At 44.9% G+C, this 23,455-nt stretch overlaps 1 protein-coding gene across 4 annotated transcripts in view; it reads right to left on the bottom strand.

Moving 5' to 3' along the window:
* B4GALT4 (beta-1,4-galactosyltransferase 4) overlaps window positions 1-23,455 on the bottom strand; it is a 163,384-nt gene that overhangs the window by 112,641 nt on the left and 27,288 nt on the right. Inside the window, exons 2-3 of one of the 4 annotated variants that reach the window (XM_069202770.1) lie at window positions 12,530-12,626; window positions 12,066-12,178 (exon numbers count right to left, since the gene is read on the bottom strand). The exons of the other annotated variants lie outside the window; for them this stretch is intronic. The gene's annotated coding sequence lies outside the window, so the exon portion shown is untranslated. The remainder of the gene's footprint in view (window positions 1-12,065; window positions 12,179-12,529; window positions 12,627-23,455) is intronic. 4 annotated transcript variants of the gene reach the window in all.

Genomic DNA, 23,455 nt, shown 5'->3' with positions numbered 1-23,455 from the left:
TTTGATTACTTTGTGTATATTGTCCTAGAAAGAAAATACCACAACAAAGCAACATCTTGTGCTGCAACAGCACATAAGCAGATAGTAGGGACACAATTATTAACTGACTGCAATGGAAGAGTTCAGCTGTATCTTCAAAGAAGAGTGCTATGAGAAGGAGCCAGAAGATAAAGTTTGCATTTTAAGTGGGGGCCCTAAAAGCAACCACAGCAACATATTATAAAGTAAACAATTTTTACATAGGATCAGTATATTCAGTGCAATTTTGAAAAAAGCCTATGTGCATGCATTCCACTACTATGTGATTGAAAAAAAAGTACAAATTGAATAACATGTTATAATGGCAGCAAAGTAAAACATGAGAATAAGCAAAGACAATTAGTGAAAAGCACTATGTCTTTATGACAGACTAAGGCATCCAACCAGCCTACACATCCTAAACAAAAAAATCCATAAATCTGCATTTAGAATGTAATTGCATGAGCCAAGCAAGTGCACTCTCTGGCTCTCAATTACTACCTAAACGTCAATTTGCATCTGAAGTGTATTAGCAGAAAACGAAACCACGAGGCGCGGCCCATCCTTTAGGGAAGAGGGACCACGCCCCCCCACCTTCTGCCCCTCTTGAAGAGTGCCGGTCAGGCTGAACAAAGGTCAGCCTGACAGACACTCTTCATGTTCAGGTCAGGCAGTCAGGAGCAGACATGAGTGATTTGCGTAGACTCCTGGCTGCCTGAGCTGAACTTTGCTGGGCTGAAGAGGTCACAGCTTCTGTGGGCGTGACCTCCTCGGCTCAGCAAAGGTGCCTCCAGGCCCTCCTCCGGGTGAAGAGGGAAGCGTCACCCATTGACTTCGACCTGGACGCTTCAGGTTTAAGCCCTGAAGCGCCCATGGTGAGTGTCAGTCAGTGACACCTCATCACGGAGTGGGGTGGGGTCATCAAAGTCTCTTGCGAGCCCTGCCTGGAATATTCAGTTCAGCAAAACCCTACACACATACTATGGGTGTGAGGAGCTTACTCGTTCCCATAGGCATCTGAGCTTTTATTTATGGTGGCAATTTCCTCCTCCCACCAGATGCCCTTGTCATATGCACTAGTGCTCTTTCTGCCTACAAATATCCAGCCACAAGCACATTACTGTATATAGATGAAACTTTTAACTGCAGCTATAGGAAAGGTACCCATAATAAACTTTCAATATCTTTTTTTGCAATTTGATGAATAAGCTCGCAGCAGGATCCAGTTACCTTTATAGTGACTTTTAGTCTATCGTGTTTTTGCAACCAACCCTGTGGTTATCATGCCACCAAAATGACTAGACCGGAAAATGCCTCTCTAATCTGCTGATTCTGAGCCTTGCAAGAACCATACTATGCACGCATCACCATACATAATTTGCCTGTTGGGACCGTACTGGCTAGGTTTCTATATTAAAAAATATTGTGGGGAAAAATTAAGAGCTTAGGGACCAGAATTAATGAAGGCACGATGAAGATCGCTCTGGTTCACTCTACGCCTCAACCTTTGGAAAGATTCTGCAGCACAGATTGTAAGAGAGAGGAGGAGTAGAATTGCAGTACTGGGACTGTCTGAACTTTGCCCTATGATGCAATGAAGGTCTGAGACCCTACTGCTTTCAGGAGGTCTGGTGGGCCCCACATAGTCTCTACCAGGTATAGACTTTGAGGATGCCACCAATGAGGCCTTAGTTCAACTGGAATGAACATGGATGTTCCAACTAAGCGTCCCTCCCTGTGAGCACAGAAACAGGGTGTGTACAGGAGGTAACCTTTATGGATGTTTTTGTAGCTATTTCTCCTGTGCCTAGGCCACTTGGTTGGGCTAAAATCTGACCAGAAACGTGCACACTGCCCAGCCAAAAAAAGAAGAGCACACCAGACAGTCACACCCAAGGAAATTTAACAGCACAAAACAACAAGCATCGCCTTTGCGACCTACTGACTTTGCCAATGTTTTTTAGCATTGTTGTGCAGCATGGTAAAGAGTATGGATTTTTTTTTGTTTTAATGGTTGGGGAACAAAGCAATGGGGGTGGAAGCAACCCAGGGATAGCTGGGGACATAGCAGCAATACAGGGGACTGCAAGGGACACAGAAGAGGCACAGGGAGGGTGGGGACTCATGGAAGCAGCAAAGAGAGAACAGGGTTACAGAAGAAACTCAAGAAGGCAGGGGCATGGAAACAACACAGGCAGAGGAGTGGATGCAATACAGAGAAGCACGCAGGGAAGCGCAAAAGGGAGGGGGGCCGTGAGACGGACATGGGGACAGGAAGCAGCACGAGGGGGGGAGAGGTACACAAGTATGACAGCTCAAAAACACATGCCCTCTCCATGAGTGCTTGCAAAAAAAGGAAAAAAGTAGTTCTGACATCAAGCACAGTCACCAGGCAAACTCCTTGGTAAAGAGGCAATTCTCCATCGGAGAATCAAACACCAGATTGACAAGCTGGGACACGAATAAGAAGACGGCAAATAAAAGCGACAAGGAAAGCGAGCAAATGGTAAGCAATGTGTGGGCTCCAAGCACCTCTATGTTCATGGTAAGCAACAATATGCCTAACAACAAGACAGCACATACTTAGACTGGAAAGCTTGACCAAAAAATGAATTCCCACCACCGCCAGATAACTTCAGGATTAAAGGACATCATCCATCAAGCAAGCCTTTAGGTTGAGACCAGTGGCATAATGTAGACCCTTTGTTCTTGTATTGAGACCTTTTGGTGAATTTCCCAGAGTAGCCACAAGGACAGAAGTGGACAAAGACTGGCTGCTCTAGATTCAAGTTATCAAAGTAGACAACTGAGTATTAGGTAGAGAGTATCCCTTTAAAAAAACATACAGAACCTTCGAGAGCAATACATGCACGGCAGGTTTATGCCACTACAATGACCATGTTTAGATTTAATGCACATCACAGGAAAATTGGATTCTGAGTGGCGCAAGAAAATGTACGATTGGCTTTGAATCACTGCAACTTGAAGAAACAGTTTAAACACACAGGATGGCTAAGAGAAAGCAAAGCATGATAAATAATGCAAGGAATAAAGGAGGGCCAACTACAGTATTGCCCCACCAGCTCTGGTATTTAAGGGCCCAATTTTTAGGAGGATGTCTAACCGTGGTCAGGCAAAATGCCATTACTCGCAGTTCATGAGTGCCGATGACTTCAGTGGGATGACCCATTGCCACATACTGTGGAGAAGAGTGGCCCAATGGTTAGAGCGGCAGACCCTGATGCAGAGATCTGGCCCGGGACCAGGGTTCAATTCACACCTCGGTGGGTCATGGACTCAATTCCCTTGGACCAGATAATTCTCGGCTCAGTGCCTAATCTAATTAATAGGCCCCATTCTGTACCTCTGGGCAATAGCTTGCTTAATCTCCACAATGGCCCTGACAGCGCTTGGATGCCTGGCTTCACCCTGGGAGTTGCGCCTCACAGGGAAAAGCCAGGAGGGGTTCCACAGCGGTATGCGTACAGCGCCTTGAGACCCTAACGGGTGAGTAGTGCACTATACAAGTGCGAAGTTTATGTTTTTACGTTTACGTTTTATGCTGTGGGTGACAGAAGCAAACCACGAATGGCAATAAAAAAAGTGGCTGAAAAGGGGTGTCCCCTCTAGCTCTAGATCAGACGTGACGATCTAGAATCAGGATATCAATAAAAGTATTTTACAGCCCATCTCCTTCCATCACACGTTACTCAATCGCCAGTCCCATCACATACGGTGGTTAAGATTGCCACAGGTTGGCAATGCAGAGTAGGCAAGAGAGATACACACTCAACAGAAGTTACCCAGGATACAGATCCAAGAAGCTCATGAGTGTTAAGCAAGATACAGCTCTATAACAATATCTTGCATCATTCTGCTTGTTTACAAGAACATCTAGTCTCTTTAAACAAAAGATCTTGTTTGTAACGGTTCTAAATCCCTCTTTAGCCTCTGAGCCTATATGCGAGTGGGCTTGGCCCTGCTGCACTCGAGCGGACCCCAGGAAACATGAAGAATGTGAGGTGGGTTCTCAGTATATTACATCCCTGTGCCAGTATGGTTCCCCAGTGTGGAAATGGACTGATTTGTCAACTCACAGCTTACGATTGAGCTGATGGGAAACTGCTGGGACTCTGAAAAGAAAAAAAGTGTCTGCATTTATTTGTGTTCCTGATGCTGCGATGGATAGGCAGCAACCTTCAATCTCTTGGTTTGCCCCAACATTAGGCGTATCTAGTTCAGGAAACTAATGTTTGTTCCACTCCACCAGTAACTTATCACAGTGGTATGTGCTATTAAATTCACTCACCCGGTCTTCAAAAAACGACTGACCCGAGAACAGCCTTATCTCACTTAGGCCTTTGGTCGGGTCCGGAGCCACCGGAGTTTCTCCAGATGTATCCAGATGGATTTACATCTGCTCCCTGGTGCTCTGTGTGTAAATTGACACAGGATGTGCATCTCTAGTTGCACTCTCTTTATCAGACTGATGTTGCTGGAAATCAGCCTCACTCGTCCACAACCCACTGATTTGGTTGCTATGTCATCTAGACTACAAACATCTCTTGGTGATCTTCTGCCTCTGCTCTCCTCAAAAACAGCATGGCCTGCAACAACTAGACACAAGCATTATCGTGGGGCCCTGGCAAAACAGGCACATGGATACTGGTTCGGCAGGTCTGTAAACCACCTTTTAAATGGTTATATTGATCTTGACTCCATAAATCCTGAAGCATACGCTTACTTTTCTAAATTAGTAAAGTAGAATAGTCAAGGCTGAGCCAGAATAATCAACAAATATTAGGAGACTCTGATCTCCAAGACTAGGGGAGGAGAGCAGTGGTATATAAGAGACTGAGGATGAAACTTCTAGGGGGAGCATACAATAGGAAGGCATCACTAGCCAACCTTAGTAAAGCCTACACGTCTTGCCTTTTGAACCTACTGCGTTACCAATGCTGCTTGTGGGGATTTAAAGGGGGGGCAGGATGTTGTGTAGGAAAAGCACATGATGGAAAACACCAAGATGAATCGCATGAGGATGGGGAGATTGCAAGGGGGAGTACAAGGGGGAGTACGAGAGAGAGTGAGAGAGAGAGAGGGCACGCAACACAGAGCATGGGGTGGCAAAAGCACATGAGGAAGGAAGCCGCGTGGAAGAGCATAGTTTTCATGGGGAGAAGCAAATGAGGAAAAGAGCAACACAGAGCACGAGAGAGAGGATGAAGTTTGCGGAGGAAGCACACGAAGGAGAGAGCAACACAGAGCATCGTGTTTTCAGGGGAGGATGCACACAAGAGAAAGCAACATGGAGTACAGCGCTGGGAAAACACAAACGTTGACAGAGTACGGGGATCGGTGTAAAGAGACTTTGCTCCAGTGGAAGGGCAAAAACAAGATGGGACAATGAAAGCCGCTTAGTAAGAAGCAAGTAAATAAGAGGGACAATAAAGCCAATCAATAGGTGGGGTGAAAGCCCATTGCAATTTAACAATATTTCTTCCGCAATCTAAAACAAGAATACAGAATATGAGCATTCCTGCGCTTCATGGCAAAGAGGTCATATGGAGGAATGGTCCAGCGAGTGTTGGATAACTGAGCCTTCATGTTGCAGGCCAGTGCAGAAGGTAAGGAAGGAAAAGATCTGACTGTTGCGCACAAACGGATGGTAAGTGGTTTTAATTGAAAATGTTTCTAAATAAATTTAGAGTGAGGAACGTATTGGCTCACGGACTGAGCACAAAAGACAGAGATGTCGGGACGTTGACAGAAGACCATGGCACTGATAAAAGTGGGGTCACAGTAGCGGTGGGGAGGACAGCAAAGTGTGAAATCGGCCACGTGCATAGCTGCAATCTTGAGAAAGTAGAAGAAGGTCTTAGAGAGAGGTTAGCTTGCGGCAGTGCAGGTTGGTCTAGCATTTATGGAAAAAAGAATTGTGATATACGGACTTTCCAACTCCCTGCTCATGAAGAAATCATGAAAAGCCGCTGGGGCTGGATAGATCACACCCTCCCCAAGCCTACATCAGACATCACCATTCAAGCCCTGACACGGAACCCTGAATGGAAAAGGAAAGGGAAAGGCCAAGAAACACCTGGAGGTAGAGTGAAAGAAAAGCCCAGGACAGAGGTGGCTGGAGTGTCCTGGTGGATGGACTGTACCTCAGCAGGAGTCGTAGGCATAAGTGAGTAACTCAAGGAAATGTGGACTACAGTGGTGGCCTTGTACTGGTCCTTCTTTCTGTCAGGAGGGAGTTATTCTCCAGCCCTACCACCTTTCGAGTCTATTCCGGGGCCAGCCTATTTTGTGGCATTCACCGGAGAACGCTGCTTTCAGCAATCCTTGTCTACATTTATGTGCACTCTGTCACTGCTATTAGAAGATCTTTTGGAGTGGACTTTGTATGTTAAGCTGATAACAGCAGTTGATCCTGTACTTTAGCCTTCTTCCCTCTGTGCTACAACACATCTTCCAGTTCAGTTCATTATCCTCTTGTATTTCGATGATCAGGAATTCGCTGGTGCTCACGCCCAACAGGACAGAAGTCCTAATTTTTGCTTGGGCAGCTTATTGGCCAACACCCTGTGACCTAGTCAGAATGAGTCCTCCACCCTCTCCAGTGGCCAGGATAAAATATATATACATACATATCAATACATATATACATATACACACATATATGCATATACACACATATATACATACATACACATATATATACATACACATATATATATATATATACATATATATACACACACATATATATACATACACATATATACACACACATATATACACATACACACATATATATATACACATATATATATACACATATATATATATATATACACACACATATACATTCATACATATATATATATATATATATAGCTTCATTTTGGATAAGAAGTTGTTTGGAGATCAGGAAAAGGTGGTGGTTTTGTCATCTTTCCACAAGTTGAGGCTCTTGCCTCCCTCAGCAACTAAGAGCCCCAGTGGTGAATGCAAGCATTGTTCCTTATGCTGGTCTATGACAGCTCTTGCTATCGTAGGGCTCTCACTATCCCCCAGCACAGTGTTCAGAATGTAGCCTAGTGCTCACTCCTATAACTCCCCATGCTGCACTAAGTCTGTTTGAGCCCCTGTGCCTAGTTCATCAAGTTACATACAGGGCAAGCCTCAAGTAATTCTCTTAAAACTTCACACACACGTTCCCTATCAAGCCCTGCTTTGGGTCCCTTTTTCGGTTCACCGTCCCCTGTTTCAGGCGCTCCTAATTGTGGAGCTGGCATTCTCTCGTCTAGCAGTCAGGTCTGGAATTTTCTCCCTTTGGTTCTCTGACAAATCATCTGTTATATAAGTTTTTATAAAGCCTTGAAACTATCTCTGTTCTGTTAACAGTCTCCACCAAAGGCTGATTTTTTTTTTCTTTCTGTTCTGCAGTCCTAGCACCAAGAAGTCCAAGGCATATGTTGCACTGACACATAGGGGGGCATTATGACCCCGGCGGAAGTCAAAGAAGCGGCGGTAAGACCGCCAACAGGCTGGCGGTCTTTTTTTTTTTGTATTATGACCATGGCGGTTACCGCCATGGTCATCCGCCGGTTCTCCGTTCCGCCCGCGGGGCTGGAGACCTGGGTCTCCAGCCCGGCGGCCGTCACTATACCGCCGGCGGTATTCTGACCCGGCTGACCGCCATGGATTTCATGCGGTTTGAAACCGCCATGAAATCCATGGCGGTAAGCACTATCAGTGCCAGGGAATTCCTTCCCTGGCACTGATAGGGGTCTCCCCCACCCCCACCCCGACTCCCAACTCTACACCCCCCACCACCCTTGCCACCCCCCAAAGGTGGCAGGGCCCCCCTCCCCACCCCGACCCCCAACATCACAGAACTCACACACACACAACACGCATGCAGGCACCACCAACACACACACACACACACACCGACATACATGCCTACATCCACACACACAGTCAGACATGCACACCCACATACAAACATACATGCACACATGCATACAGACATACACGCACTCATTCCCAAAACACGCAACAACCCCGCAAGCATACAGGCACTCACACACCCCCTCTACATACACAGACGCACACCCCCATGCACCCACACAACACACAACACCCCCCCACCCCTCTCCCCTAACGGACGATCGACTTACCTGTTCCGACGATCCTCCGGGAGGGGACGGGAGCCATGGGGGCTGCTCCGCCGACACCACACCGCCAACAGAACACCGCCACGCAGAATCACAGGACAGTATGGCTGTTGGCGGCTCTCTGTCGGAAAAAGGACAGAGAGCAGCCAACAGTCATAATACGCCGAGCAGCAAACCGCCACTACTGGTGGCCTTCCGCACGGCGGTCCCGCGGCGGTCTTGTAAAAAGACCGCTGGGGTTGTAATGACCACCATAGTCTCTTCTCCCAAGCAGTACTCCAGCCACCCGGGAGCGGGGTGTTTGTATCTATCTACAAATGAATGATGCGGATAGAATATTTTCATAAGTACTGTATAAATATGCGCTGCTGCAAACTGCATACTCAGTCACAGAATCACTATTTCCTAGTATCTGCTGGTAGGCTTTGGCTAGTTAGTGGTAAAGAGCTCGAAAGTGGAGCAGGAAGCTATAAGTCTGCTAGATCACCTAGCCACCTTGATCATGCATGCATGCTGGATGCACATGCCACCCTACATACTCTCCCTTCGGTGGGGTAACACTGCACAGGTCTCCACTGGTTTCCACCATCCATCATGAAGGAGAATTGCCCTGATGAGCAGCAAAGGGTTTTGTAAGCTCAAATGTAGCACCAAGTGACTGAAGGCAGTCTAGGCACTTGTGTATCTCTAGAATTAAGTGCCATCAGGATGCCTGGCAATTAGATAAAAACAAACACCTGGAAAGAGCTAAGGGCCTGATTCAGTGCTCAGCGGATGGATGGAATAGTCCATCACAAACGTGACAGATATCCGGTCCGCCATAGGACAACCCCATTACATCCTATGGAGATGGTAATACAGCGGACGGGGTATCCTTCAAGTTTGTGATGGAGTATTCCATCCGCCGAGAACTAAATCAGGCTCTTAGATCTGATATAATTTGAAGTTTTTCTGGCTTCCATGGATACGTACATGGCCACGAAGGCAGAAATTCCACGTTATTGGAAAGCGCTTTACTTGAACATCAATGCAAACATGATCACAGACGTTTACGCAGGTATTCAGATTTTTTTTTTTTTTTTATAAAAACAAGTTTATCAGTTAGATTATGTGCAAAAATGAACCTAGAGGAAGCTAATACCACATATCTTATTTGGCTTTGTTTCTATAAGCCAAAAACACACCTACCGTGGACGGATTTTTCCCAGCTATCATTTTAACAGGCAAACCTTTTACTTTCAGGATCCTTTGCTTGGCTTTTTGCTGTGTATGGCCTACATATGGCATTTCACATGGACAAAGCATCACACAAATCATATTGGAGGTATTGCAATTGGAATGTTTAAGCATATATCTCGTTACCATGCACAAAATACTTTGCTTCCACACATAATTCACAAGCTTTAGATTTCCAGTGGCCCTGTAGTGGTGGTAGGTGCCACAGGGACTGTAAATTTGGTTGTCCCTTTAATGGCAGGTAAAGGCGCACTACCTGATCGCTGATGTTACTACCTCGTTTCAAAGACGAAAAGAAGGGGTCTTTTGTACCCAATTCATCTCCCACCAGGTTCTAATGTTTTTAAGATACTTTTTAATGGCGTTACTGGAACTACACAATATTGTAACACAAACCATGGGGTCCTCTTTTTGGGCCCTACCTATTGGGGTCAGTAGGGTCTCGCAACCCTTTCTCAGGTCCCTTTGGTGTCCTCTCTCCAGTAGATTCAATACTAAGGCATCAGATTCTTTTTTGCAGTTTCTCTTCAATCTCAGGAACTGCCCGAACAGGAGGTTAGCCATACTTCCTGAGATGGTGTCTGTTTTCCGTAAGACCTTATTGTCAGCATGCGTTATGGTAAGGTCCAGAAAAGTAATTTCCGTTATCGATAAACAGGTAAACGTTTTGTCTCCTGATGTGATGTGAACTGGTTTATCAGTAGCAGCACAGTCCAGGCCCTCTGAGCATCAAAAAACTGTAAGTAGCAATGAAGGGGCGAATCAGCCATGCTGGGCGAAGGAAGGGAGTAATTTGTGGTTGGGCACAATAGACATGGATGAGCGAGGTGGGGTGGCATAGTAGGGGGGTGGGTGGGGTATCCCAACAAGCCAGTGTCCGGAGGAGCTGGGGGGGCCTTACCAATGCTCATTAAGGTACCATTGAAAAAAGGGGGAGACCTTGAGCTCCTTAGCACAATCCCCTAAACTAAAGGTAGAAGCAGTTTTTGGGGTTTTTTTTTTTTGCAGTTTCATATAGTGCAAACTCGACCCAAAGGTACTGGACCGCTTTACAGATGCACCAGTTACATTACACAAAGGGCACATTCACTTCTGGTAGACACCGGTTGATTAAGTGATTGGCCCAGAATCAAAGGATGTTGAGCCGACGCCGAGATCGAACCTGGTTCCCCAGCTCCAAAGACGGCAGCTCTGACCTCAAAGAGGTTTCTCGACCACGGACGTCTTTTGCCGCTCGAACCACACCAGCATGAGGCATTTGACACAGTTTCAGGTCAAATAAGGTAAGAGGAGGCGAAAAGCACGCGCCATAACCAAGCGCCTTTGTGTCCCTTATTTGCTCTCGCAACAGATGCCGGAGGGGGCCGTCCCAACCCAGAGTAAAGAAAGGGTTTAGGACTTCATTAAGCAGCGCTCCTTTGAAAGTCAGGGGAGCAGCAGCTCGGCGAGGCCGGATGCTGGCGGCCTGCGACGCATCTCTCCCTCCAGGATGCAATTCCTGGACACTCTCCTCACGCTTGGCACACGGAATTAATAATTAAACATGGCTTAACCTTGCCTGGTGAAGGGACAGCGTTTGATGGCAGCAACACGTGCAAACAGAACATTGGCTGTGTTCAACATCTGGTCGACGTGCACGGGAATGTGAATTAAATGCGAGAATATTCCTGGGGTCACCTTGCCCCAGGGCCGCCATAAATCCAAGGTTGGGCCCTTTCCTCTCTGAAAGAATGCCTGAAGATGCCGCCTTTGTTTAGTTCGTTCTGGGATTGGTGCTTCGCCTTTCTGTCACATCCCGGCACAAGTGATGGGTGAACCATAAACAGTGTGAAGTCGGGGTGAGGGGAGAACCCTCGGGTGTGGGCAACCGCCAGGAGACCAGATGAAGGATATTTAAATAGATCGGTTGAGGGAGTATCAGTACCTACCTCATCCTGAACTTTAGCGGTAGGACTGGGGCCTAACCTGCAAAACCAGGGTGTGTGCACGTGGTATGGCCCTACACCGTACACTGCGCCATTTGTTGTCAAGTTAAGATGAATATCATTTGGCGACGGGGACACGAATGTGAAAAATTCAGATAAGACAAGTAACATTTACACTTCCCTTTGTCCCATAAAGTGTTCCCACCAAAGAGAGTTATAACAACTAACCTGTTAGCAGTAAAACCTGAAGCTATAGAACTGTGTAATGATTTCCTCCATGTTCTCTACACAAGTGTCCCTGATCTGATTGCCAGATCAATGCAGTCTGCTCCCACTGCTTTCACACCTTCTGCATGCTCCAAAAGATCTTCAGATGGCTCCCTGTCAACAACAGGAAGCAGTCACCCAAGCCAGAGTTACCAGCTGGCTGGACTATGGCAAGACACTCTAGGCAGGAATCACCACCCAACTCCCGAAGAGATTCCAGACAATTCAGAACACAGTCGCCAGACTCATCCTCGACTTCCCGAACGGACCCACATCACCCCACCTCAGGATCCTCCATTGGCTCCCGATCCAGAAAAGAGGCCACTTCAAGATGCTGAGACACTCCTACAAGGGCCTCCATGACCTAGGCCCAGCATACATCAACCACTGCCTGAATTCTCAACAACCCTCCAGACATCTGAGATCCACCTACCTCGCCTTCACGCGCACTCCCCACATCTGCCGAAGGTACGGTGGAGGACGATCCTTCTACCCACCGCCAAGCCCTGGAACTACCTCGCCCTCCGCCTCTGAACAGCATTCACCCTGCAGGAATTCAGAAATAGACTCAAGACATGGCTTTTCGAAAGAGCTCAGCAAGATCCCAGCACCTGGATACCCTCACAGGTGATTAGCCGTGCTTCATAAATCCAAGTTGATTGATTGATTCGACTGAACACAAAAATGCATAATTTGTTAGATCTGCACCTCGTCTAGACCCATGCCCGCTGCTAACCACAACAGCTCTAGTTTAAATTTTCCTCCAATTCCAATCACATAATTGTGCGTCAACCTGACACTGAATTTTGGTTTGGTGTGACATTGAAAACGTTGTTACCAACACTCAAATTAAAATCGTTACAGATGTTGAAAGTGCATGTGGAGAGAAGCCCTCACCTTCTTAAAAATTCTGTCGTAATTGTAAGTAGAAAGACTGCAAAGGAAACCTCTGGATGGTGGGCACCCACATCATCTTATGTCAAACAGTTGACCACTAAATGAAGAAAATTATGTGTTACAGAGATATATGTCTCCTTTAACAAAGCACTGTTTCGAGACGGATCATTAAAACAGTCAAGAACATTTTTGTTATGGGTAACCCACCACACGCAGACCAAGGTGTTTAAATTCATCTGCAGGACAGAACTGTATCACCCTAACTGTTTCATAAATGCTTAGTTTCAGCACAGTTGACAGGTTAGCACACCATCTTTCTGCCTCTTTCACGCACGCAACCTAGGATTCATCTTGGACCCCTCACTATCCATGACCCAGCAAGTCAACGCCATCTCCTCCTCCTGCTTCAACACCCTCTGCATGCTCCGAAAGATCTACAAATGGATACCTACCGAAACCAGAAGAACAGTCACCCAGGCCCTCGTAAGCAGCAAGCTGGACTACGGCAATGCCCTCTATGCAGGAACCACGGGCAAATTCCAGAACAGGCTGCAACACATCCAGAACATCCCCCGCCACTGCCACATCACAGACCACCTGCAAAACCTGCACTGGCTCCCAGTCAACAAGAGAATCGCATTAGAAATCCTCTCCCACGCTCACAAAGCACTGCACAACACCGGACCAGAATACCTCAACAGACGACTCTCCTTCTACACCCGACCTGGCATCTACACTCCGTCGACCTAGCAACGTCCCACGCATCCGCAGAACTACAACAGCGGTAGTTCATTCTCGTACCTCGCGGCCAAAACGTGGAACACTCTTCCCACCCACCTGCCCCAGACCAAAGACCTCCTTCCCTTCAGGAAACTTCTCAAGACCTGGCTGTTCGAGCAGTAGCAGCCCCCCCTCCTACCCCCTCCCCTCCTCAGTGCCTTGAAACCCTCACAGATGAGTAGTGGACTTTACAAATTCCTCATTGATTGATTGCCTTACCCGATTAGTGATGCTAAACATGTTCTTTATGGCTTTTTACCTGTCCAACCAGAACGGGACCAGAACATAATACTAAAAACATCTAATAGCTGCATGAGTTAGATTGCAGCAAACAATTGAAATTCTGTCATGATGCTCCCTGAATCAGCTAACAGTGCTTAAAGGTCATGCTCATGGCAGACTGTGTACTCAATATAACATACTACGTGGCGTGTAGTTTGGGATGCTGGTGTCATCTGTCAAAAAACAATAGTTACTGATTCAGGACTGATGTTTCACAAGAAACTCATTCGATCATATAATTTTGGTCTTTGATAGCCCCAAAAGATGCCCACACCTGCACTGCTGCCCACTGCAGTCTTCCGCAACACTGCTTTTTATGTCGGTGTGGTATGTTCTGCTGCATTTGGATCAGAACCTGCAACTTACTGCTAGTCCCTCTGCCCTATTGCAAGCCACAAATAAAAGGGCTACATAGGAGTATGTCCTTGTGAAACTGCCTGTACCCTCATAAGTAACTGAGACAGTAACTGCAGCTGGCATTTTCACTATGAACACTACCCCCACTTTGTAGAAGGCTGTGTACCTTATGGCACTTGAAAGCACTTCACTCATTTTTTTTTTACTAATTGTTTGCACATTTGACACTTTAAAACAAGTACACCTTTTTCCTTGAAGTATGTAACTCCCTAAAACCCAAACTGGTTTCAACAGATGTTCAAACACATCTTTATAGTGTTGACTCGCGCTGCCAGATTGGAAGGACCTTTCTCGCATAAGACGGGCGTTGGGCAAGCCAGTTAACATGGATTATATAGTTAAAAGGAGCTTTACTTTTTCTACTCACACCTTTGCCAGCTGCTACCTGCTGAACATCTGCAAGATACTCCCCTCCTCACCTATTCTCACTACTAAAGGCTACTCTGTGGATTCACACTACTTCTTCCAATTGCCTAGAAAACATCTAAAGCTTGCGACACGTCCTTTTTAGGTCCAGCGTAAGCATACGACCTCTTGTATACTTTTAAGTATACTTCTGTGGGCTTCCAGCTATTTCATTTGTTAGTTTCAGTGTCATTTAAAAATCCTTATTTGCTCATGCTCATGTCAGTCAAGCCTCTTTGTCCTGCCTTTTTCTGTGTGGGAGTGGGGACCAACTACTGTATAAATAAGCTTTGTCATGTTTATCTTGTCTGTAGGGGATATTTGTTTTTAAACTTTGTTTCCTGCTCCTGTCCAGGGAAGCTTTGCTTTTCATCTGCAGAGCATTCTTCCTCTGGGCTTAGCTGTAAACAAGGTTATAAATCAGGCTGTTTTCTTGATCACATTTGGTCTTTGTGGGTGTTCTGCACCCTCTCTCTGCCTCCTGGCTCCTACCCTTCCTTGGCTTGGATTTTCTTTACCAAATGGGTCTGCCTGTGTGCTGAGAGCAAGGGCGGAGGATCACCTGTAACTGCTTATAGCCTAAGCGCATATCACTAATCCACAATCCTTAGAGACAGTGCCCACTTCTGCTCCACACTGGGATCCCACACACAGCTCCATCAGTGCACCTCAGTTCACACACTCAAAGCCCTCAGCCGTGCCAGTGCCAGGAACCCCACACACACTGTCTGCCAGAGCACCTCAGTTCTTACAGTCAGTACACTCTGCTGTTCCAGTACTGGGACCCCGGCCCCAGCTCAATCAGTGCACGGTAGTTCACACACTCCAAGCCCTCAGCAGTGCCAGTGCCAGGAACCCCACACAAGCTGTCTGCCAGAGCACCTCAGTTCTCGCAGTCAGTACACTCTGATGCTCGAGTACTGGGACCTCGGGAGCAGCTCCATCAGTACACCTCAGTTCTACCCTGCCGAGGTCACTTCCTGTCCCATACTGCGACCTCACTCACATACAGTTACATCACAGCAGCTCAATTCTAATATCCAGTCCCACTGCCAAGCCAATACTGGACCCAAAGGAGCAAAACACAGCTCAGCCAGTGCACCTCAAGTCTAACATCCAACACCACTGTTGATGGGAACCACCACTGCTCCCCCAGAATCCATCAATTCTAACATTCAGTGAACATTTCTTCTCTGTACTAAGGCTCAAACACACCCTTCAGGACTCCGCGCTTCTGTGGTTCAGAGGCAATGCCACTCCCATGCTGGGCCCACTCGCAGCTTCACCAGGGCACCCCCAGGTTAACACTCGGCAACACTGGCACGCCAATACTAGGTTACACACACAGCTCCATTAACATACCTCACTTCTGACCTTGTGTGCCCGTTACTATTCCACTACTGCAGCCCACATACAACTCTGTCAGTGCACCTCAACCCTAACCTGCAGAAACCCATTATGCCAATACCAGGAATTACATAACACTCCGTTTCTCATCCCTCACCCTCTGTATTTATAATATTCCCGTACTGGGCCGGGACACAGCTCTGTCTATACCCCCAATCCGGATCTGAAATGCCCCAATTCTGCTGTATTGGAGTTCACATACAACTCTGCTAATGCACCTCCTGCTGTTCTGCAGTGCCCCCTGCTGTTCCACAAGCTGACTTCTGTTTGAGGACGTGGGGGAGCAAATTAAATCTATTCTTAGCTGCCACCTTTATTTGGGAGGGTCTGTTTCACCTATCTCACTCCGTTCTTTCCTTTACTCTGTTTACTACAATGTTTTGTTTCTCCCCCAACTTTCTCTTTCCAGCTCTTAAAATCCACATGTTAACAGTTTTGCTCATTTTTGCAACTGTTTATTTTTACTCCTCTCCCTTTTTTTTTTGTTTCCCTCTTCCTCTTTCTACTTCCTCTTTCAAACTCAGAAAAAAACCTGGTTATTTCTTTCCTTGTTTCGTTCCTCTTTTTTCGTCATCAGGCGTTCATTCTTTCCCTATTTCTTTCTTTTCCATTTATTCTTTCTTTGTCTTTTTTATTTGCTATTTCCTTTGACTCGCTATGCGTCCTTTCACTTTTTTTTTTTTTTACGACCTTTCTTCCTTCCTTTGGTGTTTTTCTTATCTTCCTCTGTCAATTCACGCTTTACTATAAATCCCTCTTTTGCCTGTCTGTACGTGGAAGCCACAAGTTACTTGTCAGGACCCGGAGTGTCAAAGTGGTTTTCCAATTCTGTTTCTGTGGGAAATGTGTCCGTACATACATGCCCTGATTCTTTCGCTGCTTGTTTCTCTCACAATCTCTTTTTTCTCCAATGCTCATTTTTCTCTAACTTCATTATTTTTTCCCCTTAATCTTTCACCTGCTAGCTTCCTTCCCTTTTTTCTTTTGTCTCACACGTTTACTCTATTTCTTTCCTTAGTAGTGTTTTTATTTTCTAGTTTTCTTTCCCTTCTTTCTTTTATTTCTTTGCGACCCCTTCTTTTTCTTCCTTTTGTCTGTTGTATTCCTTCCGCTTCTCTTTTTCTGCCCCATCCACTTTCTCTCCTGAGGCCTAGATATCGATGGAGCAACAGGTGCAGTGGCACCAGGGCCCAGAGACCTATGGACCTCACTCAACTATAATTACTGCTGTATTTTCCTACTGAAAATGCAGTAAACCATTTTCCTTTCTTACTCCAGGGCCCATGACACTATTACTACGCCACTTGTCTTCTTCATCTTCACTCCCGACTCCCTCTTTCCTTCCACCCTACAATCTGTCCCAAATTATATTTTTGTTATGGTGTTTTGAGCATTACACTCTAATGCCAAAAGTTTATTTCTGATAAAACATATCCAATTATCATATAAACCTTTAAGATAGAGGAAGCAGGTACATGGGAGTGCTTTAGTTAAATGATGGGCTACTGGAATTATATGGCAGGAAAAGATGAAATTATGAGGCAGGGTTAACCAATTTATGTGGCAAGAAAAGCCCAGTTATGAATTTACAATGCCAATAGCTCTAACTCAAGAAAATGCGAGAAAACTTGTTAAGTTTGCCAATTTCACCCCTGCTCCAATGACAAAGTAGAGAGTTCAGCAAGTTTATACATTTTTAAAAACCCCAGTCCAGTGGTCCACCTTGAATAAAGGCACATTAGCACACTATTCAAACGGATCTACCGGTAGCCGCTGTGCAGAAACGAGGAATGGAAGGCTTATATACGAAGTCCAGTTCTGACAAAAGGAAACACTAGACAGCTTGTCCAAACTCATTTTTTACTGGGCCTTCTTTACTCTGGAAATGCCTGAAGTCAGGCGCAATGTTTCCAAGATGGAATTTCAAAGCTTGCACAACATTTGCTAAACTGAATGAAGCAGCCATCTTCTTTTCCTGGTGAGCAAAATATCCATGAAGCATTGGGCCACACTGTGCGCAGAATGCATACTGCTTCTGAAAGAGCAGAGAAGTGATCTGTCGAAGGAGTAAGTAGTAGGCACGTCAAATAACAAAACCAAGGTGTGATGGAGGTTGGTGCCAAAAACCAAACAAGCACTGGCAAAGCCAGTAGGTCTGGTGTTGGCTGACAACCTTTTGTATTTATTAACGCTCATTTTGTTTTGGCATTATTTTTGTAAAACATCCCTTTTGAGGAGCTGCCAGGGCCTCATAATATAAAAAAAATAAACATTAGCTAAAATCAAAAATCATTTTTTGGCCTCAAAATGCACATTTTTCCATAGCACTCACTCCTATTGAAGGGGACTGCTTTGCATGCAGCTGTGCTCCTTGTGAAAAAGCAGAATGTGTCACTCAAAGTCAGGCTAAGAGCTGAAGTGGGCTCACCCACTGTGCCATGCTGTATGCCGTAGTGAGCGAAAGAGAAATGTGACTGCACACCCGATGAATGGTAGACTGCTTACTGAAAGCCCCCATCAGAAACTATAGCATATACATCATTGTGATAAAATCAAAATGTCTTGGATAATGCAGGACCTAAAAATTAGGAGGTGAGATGAATGTTAATCCTGACAAGCCGTGCTCAGGACTAAGGCACACACAGTAGTGACAAATAATCTATCGAATACGTATCAACAAGTTTTAACCATTGTCCATGGATGGCGCCCTTTACTCTACTAACTGAACGTCTGGAGGTGTCAAACATAGCACCATCCCTGCTGAGCCACCTCAACCCACCCCAAAATCATTAAAGGGATGGACTCTCCAAGTTCACATCAATATACCTTGCAATGGTAACTCCATTGTATTGGGATGTCCTTGAACTCTCTCTACTAATATTTTATTTGCAGTATTTGTAAAACACCGGCACTCATTCCCTATGCGATATCACGCCGCTGAAATTGCGGAAAACTCTAATGTCAGAGGTCGGGGTTTCACAGGTGTATTCAGTTAGATAGAGATTAATCTGGAAAAAGCAACTTTTTAAAAGTTTTTTTCCTGAAATTGACTGCACATAGCAATAGAGACTGTTTTATCTACTTCCCGTAGCCTGGTCCTAGCCCCAAAGAGCAGGACCATTCATATGAGTCAGTCCTGGCTTACGTCTGGATCAGTTCTAGAAGCTCTGCGGTCTGGTAACCTCTGCTGATTTGCTATACACCGGTTCTGCGGTTTTTCTAGGGTACTTGTGTATCTAGTTTAGCCAACAACCCTGTTACAGAGAGTCCAAGTGATGACAGCAGAAGGGACACGTTCTTGCCCACTTGCTGCTGTGAATTTGTTTACCCAGTGGAAGAATCAGAAAGCTGTGATGTCGAGGACCAACAGAACATTAGCTCTACATATGCTTTGCTGGAGACAACACATAGGATATCACATGCAGCACCAGTAACTATACATAGGAGAGCGGACAGATGTGACCAGAAGAGGAAGAGTTCCTGGTCAATGCCCTCGTCCCATTTCCCAGCCTGGAGCAAAACTTTGTACAAACTCTTGCAGTCAAGTTAATTGAACTTTTGCAAGCCTTCTAGTCACTTATGCAAGCAGGAAGTTGGACCTGCGTTTGTAAAATGCAAACATTGTTTAACGGAATCGGGATTTGTAGTTTTTTTTTAATGAAATCAAGTCTGCCTACTTGGTGGACTTCCGCATGAGTCAGTTTCAATAATAAAATAGGAAAGGGGTGTGAAAGGAAAAGGGCTAGGGTGGCCCGAGAGCCTTTGTGCACACCCAAAAAATGAACCTGGGTGGTTTCACAGAGTTTCAAATCCTGGCAATGCAGAGAAATCCACTTCAGCGACAGGAGACAGAAGGGAACACTCCCCTTGTAATTAAGCTGTAGGGTAAAGGATTAGTCCAAAATGAAAATAATATACATGTGGGGAAAACAGAATAAAATGCACATTTACACTCAATGTGGGTTGTTCACCCAGTGTAGGAGCATGTATGGAAATCTACAGCATTCATAGATTTAAAGAGTAGTGAAGGAGAGTTTTGGGAATCCCATAGCAGCTGGACATCTACTTCAAATGCAGGTGGAAAACTGCAAAGAGTAGATAATGTTCAGAGAAATCTATTGTCGAAGAATGAGTGGTATCGTGCAACAACTGCACCTATTCAAGGTATTTATATAACTGCTTAACAAAAGGAACCTATTATGTAGGCAACTTAATACAAAGTTGTGGAAGTTGTAAAGTTTTTGAGTAATTAAGATGTGTGCAATCAAATACCAGAGAAATAACAGATTGCTACTGAGAAAGAAACTACCCACACATCGGTAAGGAACATACAAAGTACAGGAACAGAAGTGCCAAGAAAGAGGTACAAATGTGGAGCAACACCAAAGAGATTGCACGTGAAAGTAGGAGGTCTACAGGTGCGAATTCCCCCCAAAAACGGAAGACTATGCAACACAGATCATAGTGGAAATGTAGTTAGTTACTTAAGATCTTTTTCACAAACTCCAAGTGGAAAAGTCAGAAATATACTTCTGTAGATTCCCTCCTGCATTTTGAGTCACCCAGATGTTAAGTTAGCAAGATTTAGGGCCAGATGTAGCAAAGGGTTTTTTCCATTCTGTGTCAATGGGGAAATGTGTTCGTACATATGACCCTTAGTGCGTTTATAAACATTTTTTTCTTCAACATTTAATGTTTTTTTAATTCAGTAGCAGTTTGTTAAATGTCTTGTTAGGTAGGTTTGTGTTGGTTAATGCGAAAATGAGTTTCAGCTTTCATAAGATCTTTGCAGTGTGTTATGTAGACGGCCACGGCTATTTTTCGTTCAACTCTGAAACCGACTGTCCAGTTTGTGCACACTGTTCTGTACATTACTACCAGCTAGGTAAACATCTATGGTGTGATACTGCACACATAAAAGAATTGTGTTTAACGCAATGTGAATTTGAATGGCTCCAAGATGTAGGTTGGTGTGGTGCAAAGGCTTACATTTTGGTGAAAAAACATTTGTGAATCGAGCTCCAAGTGTCTTCAGTTAAAAAGGGGATATTTGTAGAAACAAAAAAACAAGCAGGGGTAAATGCCAAAAGCTTTCATTTACATATAGCAAAAAAGGTCCTCCCCAGAACGCCTTAGATGTAGAGCTCCATATTTTGAGCACACCTCACCTCCGTAACGCAACCTTCCTTAATGCAACTTACCCTTTCAAGCCCATTGGCAGCTGTTGACTGAATGCAGAGGTGGGGCCCAAATACAACATGGAATTGCACCTTGTGAGTGAGCCTACCTACCCACTTATTTCCATTCACCTACTCACCCACTGTTTTTGATTACCTACTCATTCACTCATCCACATTAAGCCACCCACTGCCATTCACCCAGATCTTATACCCAGACACCCACATTTTCTCAGCCACTCAGTCAAGCCCTGCAATCACGTATTCAAACAAAAGCACATAGCCTCAACCATCCAGAACCCAGCAGTTTCAGTGATGAAAGCTACACTTAGAGGTTTTGTTAATGTTTCTTTAATTTGAGCGCCAGATTACATTGGTTTCATATGACATATCACGCCATCAGCCTGCAGAAGAGAGAAAACGAGCATAACTAGTTATGATCAGACCTCGAAAAATCATTAAAATGTTACTAGACCTGCAGGTCGAGTAGCTTAAATAATCTACTCAATCTACCTGTAATGTACTTGTCACGGAAACAGGTCTCAATTTGTGTGATCCTAGGCAAATATTGTATTTTACAGTCGCCTTTTTCTTCGTTCTCACATATGAGTGCACCTTCAAATATGCAAGTTCAGCATTTATGATGTAAAAAAAAAAATATCTCTTTTGTTTGATTAAATACACTAAACATTTGCTCCATGTATAATACATCTAGCCCACATGTAGGGTACACATGATCCATGCATTACTTGCCTCTTAGGTTACTAATAGCTTTGCCATCAGGGCAAGAGTGTTTCTCAGTTTATGTTTAAACACTCACTTTTAATAAATCTATTACTAAAGCATGATGTGGCAGTGCACTATCACTTACAGACAGTCAATTTCCAAGAAATGTCCAAAAACATTCCCACTAACTTGAAGCTTAACTGCTAAAACTATATATAGTGTATTATCAATAATTTGTGAAAATTGGGTTTCAGAAAACATAATTTGCACATCACCAAGTAAAGTGTTCTGACTTTTTTTTTCATTCTATTAAAATATTTTTTTCAATCACACAGAAGTAGAGAAAATGGTCTTTCACAGCTACTGAAATATATTTTGTAATGTTTGTAAAGTTGACTTTAGTTATATAAATGTGTGTTAGGAAAAACCTGATACCAAAAGCCTTTCATTTCACATAGGTCAGACAGTTCACCTCGCAAAATCCTGGAACTCTGCAGTCACAAGGAAAAGTATTTGCATTGCAAGAAGACAAATGGCTTTGGACCCCTGTCTCTAAACACAGAGCAAATGTGACAAGAGTGCCAGAAGGGTCCAGGGGAGTCTAAAAATAGCTCCACCTCATAAAATAAAACATCGAAATCGAGCCCTGAAATAAACTACTGAGATCATTTCTGCCTTGAGAGGCACCAGCACCCAGAAATGCAGGGAAGGGACGGGAGAGCTGAGAGAACAGATTTGTTCTCATGTTCTGCAAAAAGACAGAGATCCAACTTACTTGTGTGTGCATTGTCCCTGGCATACTTATGGCTTGAAGTCTGGTCAGGTCACACACTCATGTCTCCCCGAGAGCACTGGATAACTTTATTAATTGATTTCTATTCTTCTGTCACAGACTCCTTGCACTGCCAGAAACTGGGATTTCTTCTGTGTAATTCCACATTCTCTTAATAAAATGTGACCGTTAGTAACATGCTTATTAACGCACCCTTACACATTTGGTCATAGAGTGGGATCTGGTCAGTAAGGTCTTCTGATCACACCCCATCATTTGTGTATAGAGGAAAGGGTGGAGTAATAGCATCTGAGTGGCGTGCAATCTTTAGTAGCCCGGGCAGGACAAAAAAACACTCCAGGCTGTATTCTATCTGCGATCCTGGTGGAGGAGGAGGTAAGCCAGGGACGTCACTGTGCTCTGAGAAAACGTAAGGGCTTTGCGGGGGCAAGCCCTCTCAGCCCTACTGGGCAGCTTCAGCCACATACCCACGCAGGCGCAGTGGGGCTTTTGAAAGTGCACGCCTTATACTCAGAAAATGTTGTGAAGTAAATGCCTTACTTTAAAAATGTATTTAAATATCTGCTTACACAGAGAAGCCAGAAAAGGCTAAGGGTGCAGCCCTTTAACACCAGCCGCTCCTGTTCAAGCCACTTCCTCGCCTCTCCCTCCGGCTGTGGCATTACGGCTACCGGTAAGGATATACCACTGTCTCTTAGTCATACTAACGTCCACTTATTCAAGTCATGGCTTTTGCTTTACAAGTCATTCTTTCAAGGTATGCAAGTCAAATTGGTCCAATTCAAGTGTACCAAGACTACATAGAGGGAGCACAGGTCAGGTACACAACGCGTCTGACTTTGCAGCCTAGGGTGAATTTTCACTGGGGCTCACCCCTACCAAGGTCACAAAAGGTGGACAATAGGCGATTCCCCCATATCACCTAGGTGACGGGTTCTT

Source organism: Pleurodeles waltl, chromosome 8 (genome assembly GCF_031143425.1).
Source record: "Pleurodeles waltl isolate 20211129_DDA chromosome 8, aPleWal1.hap1.20221129, whole genome shotgun sequence".
NCBI lineage: Eukaryota > Metazoa > Chordata > Amphibia > Caudata > Salamandridae > Pleurodeles > Pleurodeles waltl.
Note: the sequence above shows the minus strand (reverse complement) of the source record. Positions and strands in the feature narration are given on the sequence as shown.